Here is a 10,053-nt window from a genome sequence, read left to right as displayed (position 1 = left end):
TATCATACGTCACATAATGAGTTATGGGATAAGGAGTACCTGAGGACTGAGTTGATGCAGGAGAAACAGCAGAGGGGTCTAATCGACGAGTTGAGTGTGTGACAAAGTCCTGCAAATAGTTGGGGGTCCGCTTTTCTCGATGTCCGCGGCCTAACAACTCCGTGGTGGGCTGAGGAGTAGTTGGAGTTTCATTATTTCTACAATCTGTATGGCTCATTGTCTCATCAAGAGGACCTGCCTCCTCATCATTACCCATGTTCTGATGTTCTTCTTCATTGATCGTGTTGCTCCCCCTGACTTTTATATGAGGTGACTCAGATACCATGTCAGGAGGAGTGGCCCAAGGCAACCCGATCATTTTCTTTGGCTACGGGAGGATTGGTTACTAAGGGTTGATGTTTCGGAGTGGAAAAGGGAAACTCGACCTCACTAAACCCCACGTCTTGTGAGATGAAGTAATCACCGGACTCAAGGTCGTACAATTTCCACCCCTTTTTCCCAAAAGGGTACCCAATAAAGACACATTTCCTACTCGTAGTGGCAAATTTGTCACGGACCCGAGTACGCGAAAAACATAAGCAACCAAAAACTCTGAGATGTTTATAAGAAGGACTTTGTCCAAATAACATCTCGTAAGGTGTTTTACCACCAAGAAGGGTTGAAGGTGTTCGGTTAATTAAGTATCCTGCAGTCAAAACACACTCACCCTAGAAATTGATCGGAATATGTGCTTGAAACCTGAGCGCTCTGGCTACATTCAAAATATGACGATGCTTCCTCTCCACATGACCATTTTGTTGTGGTGTCCCAACGCAGGAAGTTTGAAATAAAATTCCTTGCTCGTCAAAGTATGGCTTCAAGGATTTAAACTCTGTTCCATTATCACTTCTCACCACCTTACATTCTTATTAAATTGTCGTTCAATCATGACACAGAAATTTTTGAGTGTTCTACCCACTTCACTTTTTTCAGCCAACAAATAAATCCAAGCCGCTCGAGAATAATCATCGACAATTGTCAGAAAATATACAACACCACAAGATGCAGGTACTCTATAAGAACCCCATAAGTCACAATGAATTAATGCAAAACAATCAATCACTTTATTGCTGCTTTGAATAAAGACATCTCTAGTTTGTTTTGCCTTCAAACAAACATCACAAGTTTTGTTCCTACTATTACTGATATTAAGAAGTAAGTTAATCGTTTGATAAGAAGGGTGTCCCAATCTCTGATGCCACAAATCGCATGATCCAATTCCATCTGTCTTGTAAGCTTGAACCGGTGCCACACCCTTGAAGACATAGACCCCATCACGTTGTTCACCCACACCAATCAGAGTCCTCGAGATGCGGTCCTGTATCACACATAACTTATTAGTAAACATCACAATATAAATTATATCACGAAGTAACCAATCTACTGACAATAAATTACAATTGAGTTTTGGGACATATAATATCTGCAGCAATTTAAAATTATTTCCTAGTTCAATAGTACCTTCTTTCACGGCCTCGGTGTGTGCATCGTTGGGTAACCTAACAGGACAAGGTGCAACATCACAAGTGTCGATGAGCACATTTAAATTCCCTGTCATGTGATGTGATGCCCTAGAGTCAACAATCTATTCAGTGGAGTAATTCTTACCAAAGAGTTTTTCATTAGTCCTAGTTTTGTAAGCATTAAGCATGCTTACAAGAGTCTGCCATTGCTCATTATTAAGTCCATTCAGTCCGGTCCTGTCTCTGTCAGTCATAGCTGCATTAGCAGCCACCTCATGCCTCGCCGATGATTATGCAACATGAGCCTTTGTCGTACCTCGGCCACATCCGCCAGAGGGTCCACCCCCTTTTCCTCGACCTGTTCCACGCCCGGTCGACGTACCGCGGGGTCTGTCTCCCCACCAATCAGGGTATCCAATTAAGTGGAAGCAATTATTTGTTTCATGGCAAGATCGACCACAATTGTTACACACAATTGTTTTGTCTTTTGAAGCAACTCTACTATCTCGTGATGTCTGCGAAGCTTGTGCTGCAAAACCAACCGCATCTGCCCGTTCCTCTTTACCTCGTGCCAATGATTGATGTCGATCTTTTTGTATGATCATTGAGTAAACTTTGTTCATATTTGGAATTGGCTCCATACTCAATATGTTGGAACGCACAGTCCCAAATATATCGTCATCCAAACCCATCAGAAAGTGGTGGATTTTTTCTTCTTCTCTTTCTTTGACCAATTCGGCTGCCGTTCCACACCTGCACCCACATATACACACGGGCACCTTAGAGTAGCTTCCTAATTCATCCCACATTGCTTTCAATTTTTCGTAATATGCAACCACTGTTTGTCCATGTTGCTTGCAATTAGCAAGGTCGAATTTAATCTGATAAATCCGAGGCCCATTGCCGATCGAGAATCGTTCCTTCAAATCATCCCAAAGCTCTTTGACTGTCTCCATATATGTGATAGTTGAACGCAGTGATGGATCAACAATATTGAAAACCCATGCCACCAACATCGAGTTCACAATCCACCAGAGATCGATCTCCGGAGTGTCGTTCTCCGACTTTGTGACCGTCCCTTCGATGAAACCGATTTTGTTTTTGGCACGGAAAGCAGTTCTCATCGTCTTTGCCCATTCGTCGTAGTTATCTCCTTTCAAGACCACCAGACTGATAATAATTCCAAGATTACCTGATGGATGCAAATAGAAAGGAGAAGACAGTCCAACAGACTTACTTGAGCTTTCACCGTTCTTGTCGTAGTTGGCAGCCATGGTAACCGATCAGTAAGATTTGTCTTTAAGTGATCGATTATTGCAAGAAACACGTCGAGTTTGATTGAGGAGAAGATGGAGGATCATAATGAGGCTCACGAAGAAATCAGAACACGCGAGCCCGCTGATAACGAGTCAAACCCGAGCTTCTACTTGGTTTCCTCCGATCTCACAACACCGAGCAAGAACCAGGTCTCAACTGATGAAGGATGGACTAAAAGAGACTTCTCGGTTTTTTTTTTTCACTTTTTCTAAATAGAGGGCAGTAGAAATATCATAAACCCAAAAAATCTGCAGCGATGGTGTCTTCTGGGTCGGAAAATTCAGAAACTCTAAAAAAAATATCTGCAGCAATGGTGTCTTCTGGGTTGGCGATTTCGGATCTGGCACGTCAACCCTCTATATATTCGCGAATTGTTCCTGAACGGAAGTATTAGTGGCGAGGGTCAAGCGAATGGTACTGCAGGGATGTCTTCTTTGGCTATACAGGGGAGCTTTACACTGCCGAAGAGTAACAAGCCAGTCGATGAGGTGTGGAAGGAGATCATTGCTAGTGTCTCTGCTCAGCAATGATAGAGGAAGATGATTAAGAACAGGGAGTTTGCCCGCTTTGATACCATGAAGAATTTCGAAGCCCAAGATCCTGCATCTCCATATTTCTTATCATGTATATATACAAGTTGATCGGAGGTCTTGCTCCTTTCTAAAATCCAACTCCTAATCCAAAAGGAAATACAAACTTCTACAGGATGTATACAAATCCAGGATCTCCTTGGTCTCTCGCGAGCCTTATCGCCTTATCTTCGTCCAATATTAGGGCTGATGTAGTTAGTGAGAATGGGCTTGAGTATGTTGGCTAGGATCTTAACTATTATTTTATAGATGGTGTTGCACAAGCTAATGGGTCTGAATTGAATGGCATTATCTGGGGTTTTTCTCTTTGGAATTAACACAATATAAGTCTTATTTGTATCAGGGTGGAGCTTCCCCAACGCAAAAAATAAAAAATAAAATAATAATAATAAATAAATAAATCACAGCCAAAGAGACTAGGTTCATCCATGAGAGTTATTTTTTTATTTCTTTCCCTCCAAACAATGGATTGATGAAAAATTTTTGTGTTTTTACCCAGTTGCAGCCAGTTGAGTCTTGATTTTTGAGCCCATAGTATTTCTTCTCTTTTGAGTTCCAAATCAAGTTTTTCCTCTAATTCGTTCACTTTTGGCTAACTGTAAGAGCAATCTGCATTGAGTTTTTCAAAGGCTAATTCTCCCTGCAAAGCCTTCATATTTTTCTTCTGAGCTCTCCCAAAAACTTTCTTTCTTATTCCAATTGATAAGTCACACAGGCTTTAATGCAGTGGGTCTTAGCCACAATTTTTAGATGCATCTAAGTGACACGTGTCTAAAAAAAGTAATGCATCTAAGTCACACAGGCTTTGATGAAGCGAAATCAGCATTATTGAAAAGGTCTATTCAATTGACATTTGGTTATGGATCTATTCCAATGACACGATTTCCATATTGTTTATACTTTCTCTTCCTTTCCCTTTCCTTGCCTACCTTTCTTTAAAACCATACACAACCTCAGGGAGGGCAATTTCCTGAATGCCTTGATAAGGAAATGCAATTTTCTAAGGCTATGTTTGGATTGAAGGAAAAGGTAAGGAAAGAAAAGGAAAAGTAGGAAAACCCATACAAGGTTTCTAAATGTTTTCCTACCTTTCTTTTTCTTTCTTTATTTTTTCCTCCAAACCAAATACAGCCTAAATGTCAAATATTTGTGGAGTTGTTGGAATTAAGTTTTGTTTGCTCTCCTTGAAGCAGATATTTAAACTAGATAATCAACGTATATGTGGTTTTCAAAATTAGGGTGGTCTCTTGATTTAAAATTTTACCAACCCGGATTTTGTTTTGTTTCCAAATGATTTCTTTCAAAATTTTTTCAGTATATATATAGACTAAGTGGGAGAATGGAAGATTTTTGCAGTCAACTAATTGATTTTGAACTGATTTGGAAAAATCAGGTTAAAAACACTCTAGTGTATATGTTGATCAACCATATATCAGATGGTTAAGATTATTTGCAAGCTTTTGTTGTTTGGACCATCCGATTGGTGAGTCTGACCTCTATGGATGGAGAATTGGTATGATTCTTTTAACCAGTTTAACTGTATGGGGTTGGGGTTCAAGTTATCTATGATGGGTGAACAATCTAGACCATTGATTCTTATGTTACCCTATGGTGTCACTTCTTGGTACCTATATATAGACACCTATGGTGTTAGGTTTCCCATCACTTCACATATAAGGAGCCAAAAGAGGATCTGATTGTAATTTTCATTCACAGGAGCAAAAGCAAAGATACAAACGAAGGTAGCTACAAATCTGCTGCAATGGCTAGAAGTACATACCAATTTATTTTTGGTTTATTAACTGAATCTGTCAATTTTGGAGTTTTTCCGGTAACTCTATCAAATTTGGATTAATTAGAGGAAATCATATTCTAAAAAATTATTTTATTGTTTTGATTCTTGAACATAGTTGTAAAAGATGGGATGGGGAGGACTAAGAGGTGTTTGAGCCGCGAGACTCGGGCCTTATTTTGTAGTATTTGTCGACGAGCAGGTACGGTGCTTTTACCTCTGACATTTGGTGTGTAAAAGATTTTGGGAGAATAACGGTTGGGCCAGGGTTAGAATTTGTAGGTTTAAAGTACTGTTGGGTTGGGTAGGTGCCAGCTTGGAATTGATGTCAATTTAGAGCGGATATTGATGTATAGAGTGTGGGTTGTTGACATTTTGAATGTTTATAGCTTTATAGTGGAAATCAGAAATTTGTATTGGGCCTGTCCGTAATTTTCCAAAAGATTTTTGGATAAATTTCTGAAACCTCCTTGATTGTTGCTGAAACCTCCTCTAAACTTTAATAATTGCAATCACTACTTATTCTGAATTTTCTAAGTTGCAACTTTACCTTTGAGTGATTGATATTAAGGCTGTGTTTGGTTGCAGGAGATTGGCTTCAGTCAGTGCAAGGCCCATTTGAACACCGTTTGAACAACCTTTACAGCCTTGCATTGAGAATATCTCCATACCTATGTACTTCATTTCATAGGGAGATATTCCCAATGCAAGGCCATGAAGATTGTTTGAACGGGCTTGGCATTGACTAAAGTTGTACACTAGTTGTAGTGCAATTTTGGCTCAGTTTGGAAGGAGTATAAATACAAATATGTAGAGTGCAAAACCTTATATTTTATATTATTTAATTTTCTATCTGTTTGTATTGCACATATTTGTATTTGTACTCTTTCCAAACTAAGCCTTTATTTGTATTAGTATAAATGCATTGCAGTGAAAATGTAAAAAATGCAAATTCTTGTTTAATTTTGTTTTAGATTTTACTTTATTCTCATTTACTTCATTTGTACTGCAATCAAACAAAATATGCTAAAATTTGAAACAGAAAAAATGTCAGAATTTACAATCAAATGCAGCCTTAAGAAAAAATTTAGAAAATAAATCAATTTCAGAAAAGGGATTGAAAGGGTTTTAGGTAGTGATGCACATAATTTTGGAAAATAAACATTTTTGTTAAAAGTAATTTCATGGGTGGACATTTTCATGCCTTCTTTTAGAAAATTCTACTAAAAGATGTCTACTTGCAACTGTATTAGAAAGTTCAGGAAATATATTGTAATTATCAAATTCTACTAAAAGAGGTTTTAGCAATATTCATAGATCTTTTGTAAAGATTCACCAAATTAAACTCGACCTAAATCTAGCACCTGTTTTGGCACTTGGTTAAATTAAAATGAAAATTGAAAAACGAAAGAAACGAATTGAAGTTTAGTAGCAGAGGAAACATTAGAAGATCAAAAAATTTTAGATAAACCAAAGAAAAGATTAATAGCAGAAACGAATTGAAGTTCTTAGATATTAAATCAATAAATAGGGAAAAACAAACAACAAAAACTTCAATTAAAACAAAGAAAGCAAAGCAGATGGGTTGTACCTGAGAACAAAACGATATTGTTTGTAGGTTCCTGTAAATGAAAACGGATGAGTTATGGTGGAGTAGAAGAAGAAGCAGCAAAAGAAAGCAAAAGAAGAAGAAGAAGAAGAAAAAGGAGGAGGGAGGAAAATACCCATATTGAAGAGAAACATGCACAGAGGAATGAGGGTTTTCTTCGAAGAACTCTTATTATTTTCTCAATTGTGCGCTTCTTGGAACACGCATGATATAGCTTAGACAGTCCGGGATTTGTATAAGCTCGAGTTGGAGCTTCTCAATTTTGGGGATTTTCGGGCTTGTACAAGCTTTTTGGGCAGCCCATCCTCTCGGCTTCTTGTCTTATTTTGCCAAACGGAAAAAGCTCAAAAATTGAACTTTCGGGCTTTTAGAAGCCCGATGGGCCTGCTTTTATTTTGCAAACCACCGAAAGATTTGCCAAACGCAGCCTTTGTTAAGCCCAATGGTGCATGACCGACAACGTTACTTTTCAGAATCAGTTTCAACGTTAAGAGATTCATCTTACCCCATATAGTCGAACCAGTTGGGTCGAACTTTTGAAACCGGGTCAAATTTAATAATTCCCATTTCAGATTGGAATTGATCAAAATGAGCAAAAACCCGTTCTCTGGATCAAAATGAAAACGATCCTGATTCAAAACAGAATGTTTGCCTGCTTTTAAAATAAACTTTTACGTTTTTAGAATTGGTCTCTGATGGGCCTGCTTTTACTTATGCTGAGATTTTATTGGTGTAATGTAATGTATGGGCCTGCTTTTATTGATCTAATGTATGGATTTGCTTGAAGGAGTTCAGATCAGATTTCTTTCTCATAGAACGTTGTAATCGCACATTGAGAACATCTCCCATACTTGTATATTTTCATTCATGGGGAGGTGTTTTCAATGGCCAAACAGGCATTGAAGAATAAGCTGATAACCGATTTTGTTCATAGATATAATTGAAACCAATCAGTGGGAGCCAAAATCCCAGAAACTGCACCTTTTAAAAACAGCACGCATTGACAAACAAACCCTTAATTGTTAAATGCATGGCTTTAAAAAACGATTCAGAAACGAAATTGTTCTGGCCACTAGTTTCTAGGACGATGGTTAGACCATTTGGTTCGAACGGATGGCCTGTTCTAACAAAAAAATTAAAAAATAATAAAAAATAATTAAAATTAAAAACGACCAAAAACCGTTGAACGGGTGGGTCGACAGGTCAATGAATCGACAGCCCAGGTCAACGGGTCGTTGACTGATCCAATGGTTTTGGCCCAGGGACTGGGTTTGGAATAAAATAGAACCGATTGCCTGGACGATTCCCAGGCCGAATGGTCTGACCATCCGGAACAATGGCAGTTCAAAAACCATGGTTAAATGTACAATAAGATATTCTAAAAGTAAAAACCCTATGAACACTCTGCAAGCATGGGCATCCAGCAGCAAGTGCTAGGCCCATTATCCTAAAACAAATTCTAATTGACTTGAAAGGAGTTGATTCTTTATCTGAAAAAAAAAAGAAAGAGCAAAAGAAGTTGAAATAGTTTTTTGGTAAGAATTGTTAATAAAAATAAGTTTCAGTTCATGTTCTTATATAGAAAATTTTATTTATTTATTTAACAGAAAGACAGACGTTAATAATAACAAAATTTAACTATTCCCATAATATTTTATAATTATTTTTATGTTTACAGCCTTTGTATTTGTTAGATCATGGGTGGATCACTAGCAACTAGACTTGTTCATGGGTCGGGTAGCCCGATGGGCCGGCCCAGCCTGGCCCAAGCCCCGGACGGGCTTGCACATAGATATTATCCCACGGGCTCAACCTCAGGCCTAAAAGCCCGAGCCCGACTGTTTTACGAGCTAGACTCGGGATTTGCCACAAAAGCTCGGCCTAGCTTGACCAAGTGTAACCTTTTCTAAACCCTAGTCGAATAACCCTTTCCTATTCCCTCTCTTCAGTCTTCATCTTCTATCTTCTCTCCTCACTCTCACTCTCAAGAACTGGCGCGAACCCAAGCAGCCACCACTCTCAGTCTCAGAGGCGACACACGAGCTCAGACACCGGTCGTCTCTCTCTCTCTCGCCACCAGTCCTCTCTCTCGTCTCTCTCGCAATTCTCATTCTCAATTTCTTACTCATTGTCGCATATTATCACTTTCTCAAGAACCGGTGAACACAAAGCACCAACGAACTCAAGCACCGATGCTAGCCGTGCCACTAGTGAACTCAGTCGTCCCTCTCTCCGGCGGTGAGTCCAATACTCCTATATTCCTCAGTTTTGTACAAATCATGCATTTTGTAGTCTGTAATATGTACAAATCATGCATTTCTCAACTTTGTTAGCTCGAGTGCATAAGTTTTGGGCTTATCACTTATGAGTGAAATCACAACTGCATTGAAGTTAAACCCATTTGCCATCTGTTAAAGACTTGAAGTAAGAACAAACTTAGAGAATTTTTTAGAACAAAAGTTGTGTGATTCAGGTGTTGCTTGGTTGTATTGAAAAAACTGTCACTGGGTGGACTACAATTTTCCACTTATTGAAAAAACTGTCACTGCAATTTTCCATCAATTTTTGGATCTTTTTTGATAAATATCAACTGCCCTACACAAGAATAAGAAGAAAAGAATTTTGATCTCAGATTTCCGTTTTCAGATTTTTTTTTTTGATAAATATCAGTTTTCGGATTTTTTTTGATAAATATCAACTGCCTTGCACAAGAATAAGAAGAAAAGAATTATGATTTCAGATTTCTGTTTTCGGATTTTTTTTTTATAAATATCAACTGCCTTACACAAGAAGAAGAAGAAAAGAATTATGATTTCAGATTTCAGTTTTCGGATTTTTTTTTTGATAAATATCAGTTTTCGGATGTTTTTTAATAAATATCAATTGCCTTACACAAGAAGAAGAAGAAAAGAATTATGGTTTCAGATTTCAGTTTTCAGATTTTTTTTGATAAATATCAGTTTTCGGTGGTTTAAGAATATATGCTTGTCTTGTCAAATCTTCACTAAAAGAAAAGTGCAGATTTCTTTTAGTTTTTTTATTTAATATATGCTTGACTTATTGATAAAATCAGAATGTATTATGCAGGTTTTTTCTTATTTAAGAATTGGCATGTCAATGGCAAGTGAAAGTGCGGTGCAGGAGTAGATATAGTAGATGATGACTATCAAGAGTATGATCAGACTTCCAGTAAGAAAAGATTGACATCTAAAGTGTGGGAAAAAATGGAAAAGATTAATTCGG

At 38.0% G+C, this 10,053-nt stretch overlaps 1 long non-coding RNA gene across 1 annotated transcript; it reads right to left on the bottom strand.

Moving 5' to 3' along the window:
• Nucleotides 1-1,080: 1,080 nt before the first annotated feature.
• LOC104610647 (uncharacterized) lies at nt 1,081-7,195 on the bottom strand. Its single transcript, XR_737469.3, has 3 exons — nt 6,926-7,195; nt 6,793-6,823; nt 1,081-1,357 (listed from the first exon to the last, which is right to left on the bottom strand). It is a non-coding gene; the product is annotated as an uncharacterized LOC104610647 (long non-coding RNA).
• Between the last annotated feature and the right edge of the window lie 2,858 nt (nt 7,196-10,053).

The sequence above is a fragment of the Nelumbo nucifera genome, chromosome 6 (assembly GCF_055504915.1).
Source record: "Nelumbo nucifera cultivar China Antique chromosome 6, China Antique-T2T, whole genome shotgun sequence".
Classification (NCBI taxonomy): Eukaryota; Viridiplantae; Streptophyta; class Magnoliopsida; order Proteales; family Nelumbonaceae; genus Nelumbo; species Nelumbo nucifera.
The sequence above is the reverse complement of the archived record's forward strand: the minus strand, read 5'-3'. Positions and strand labels throughout refer to the sequence as shown.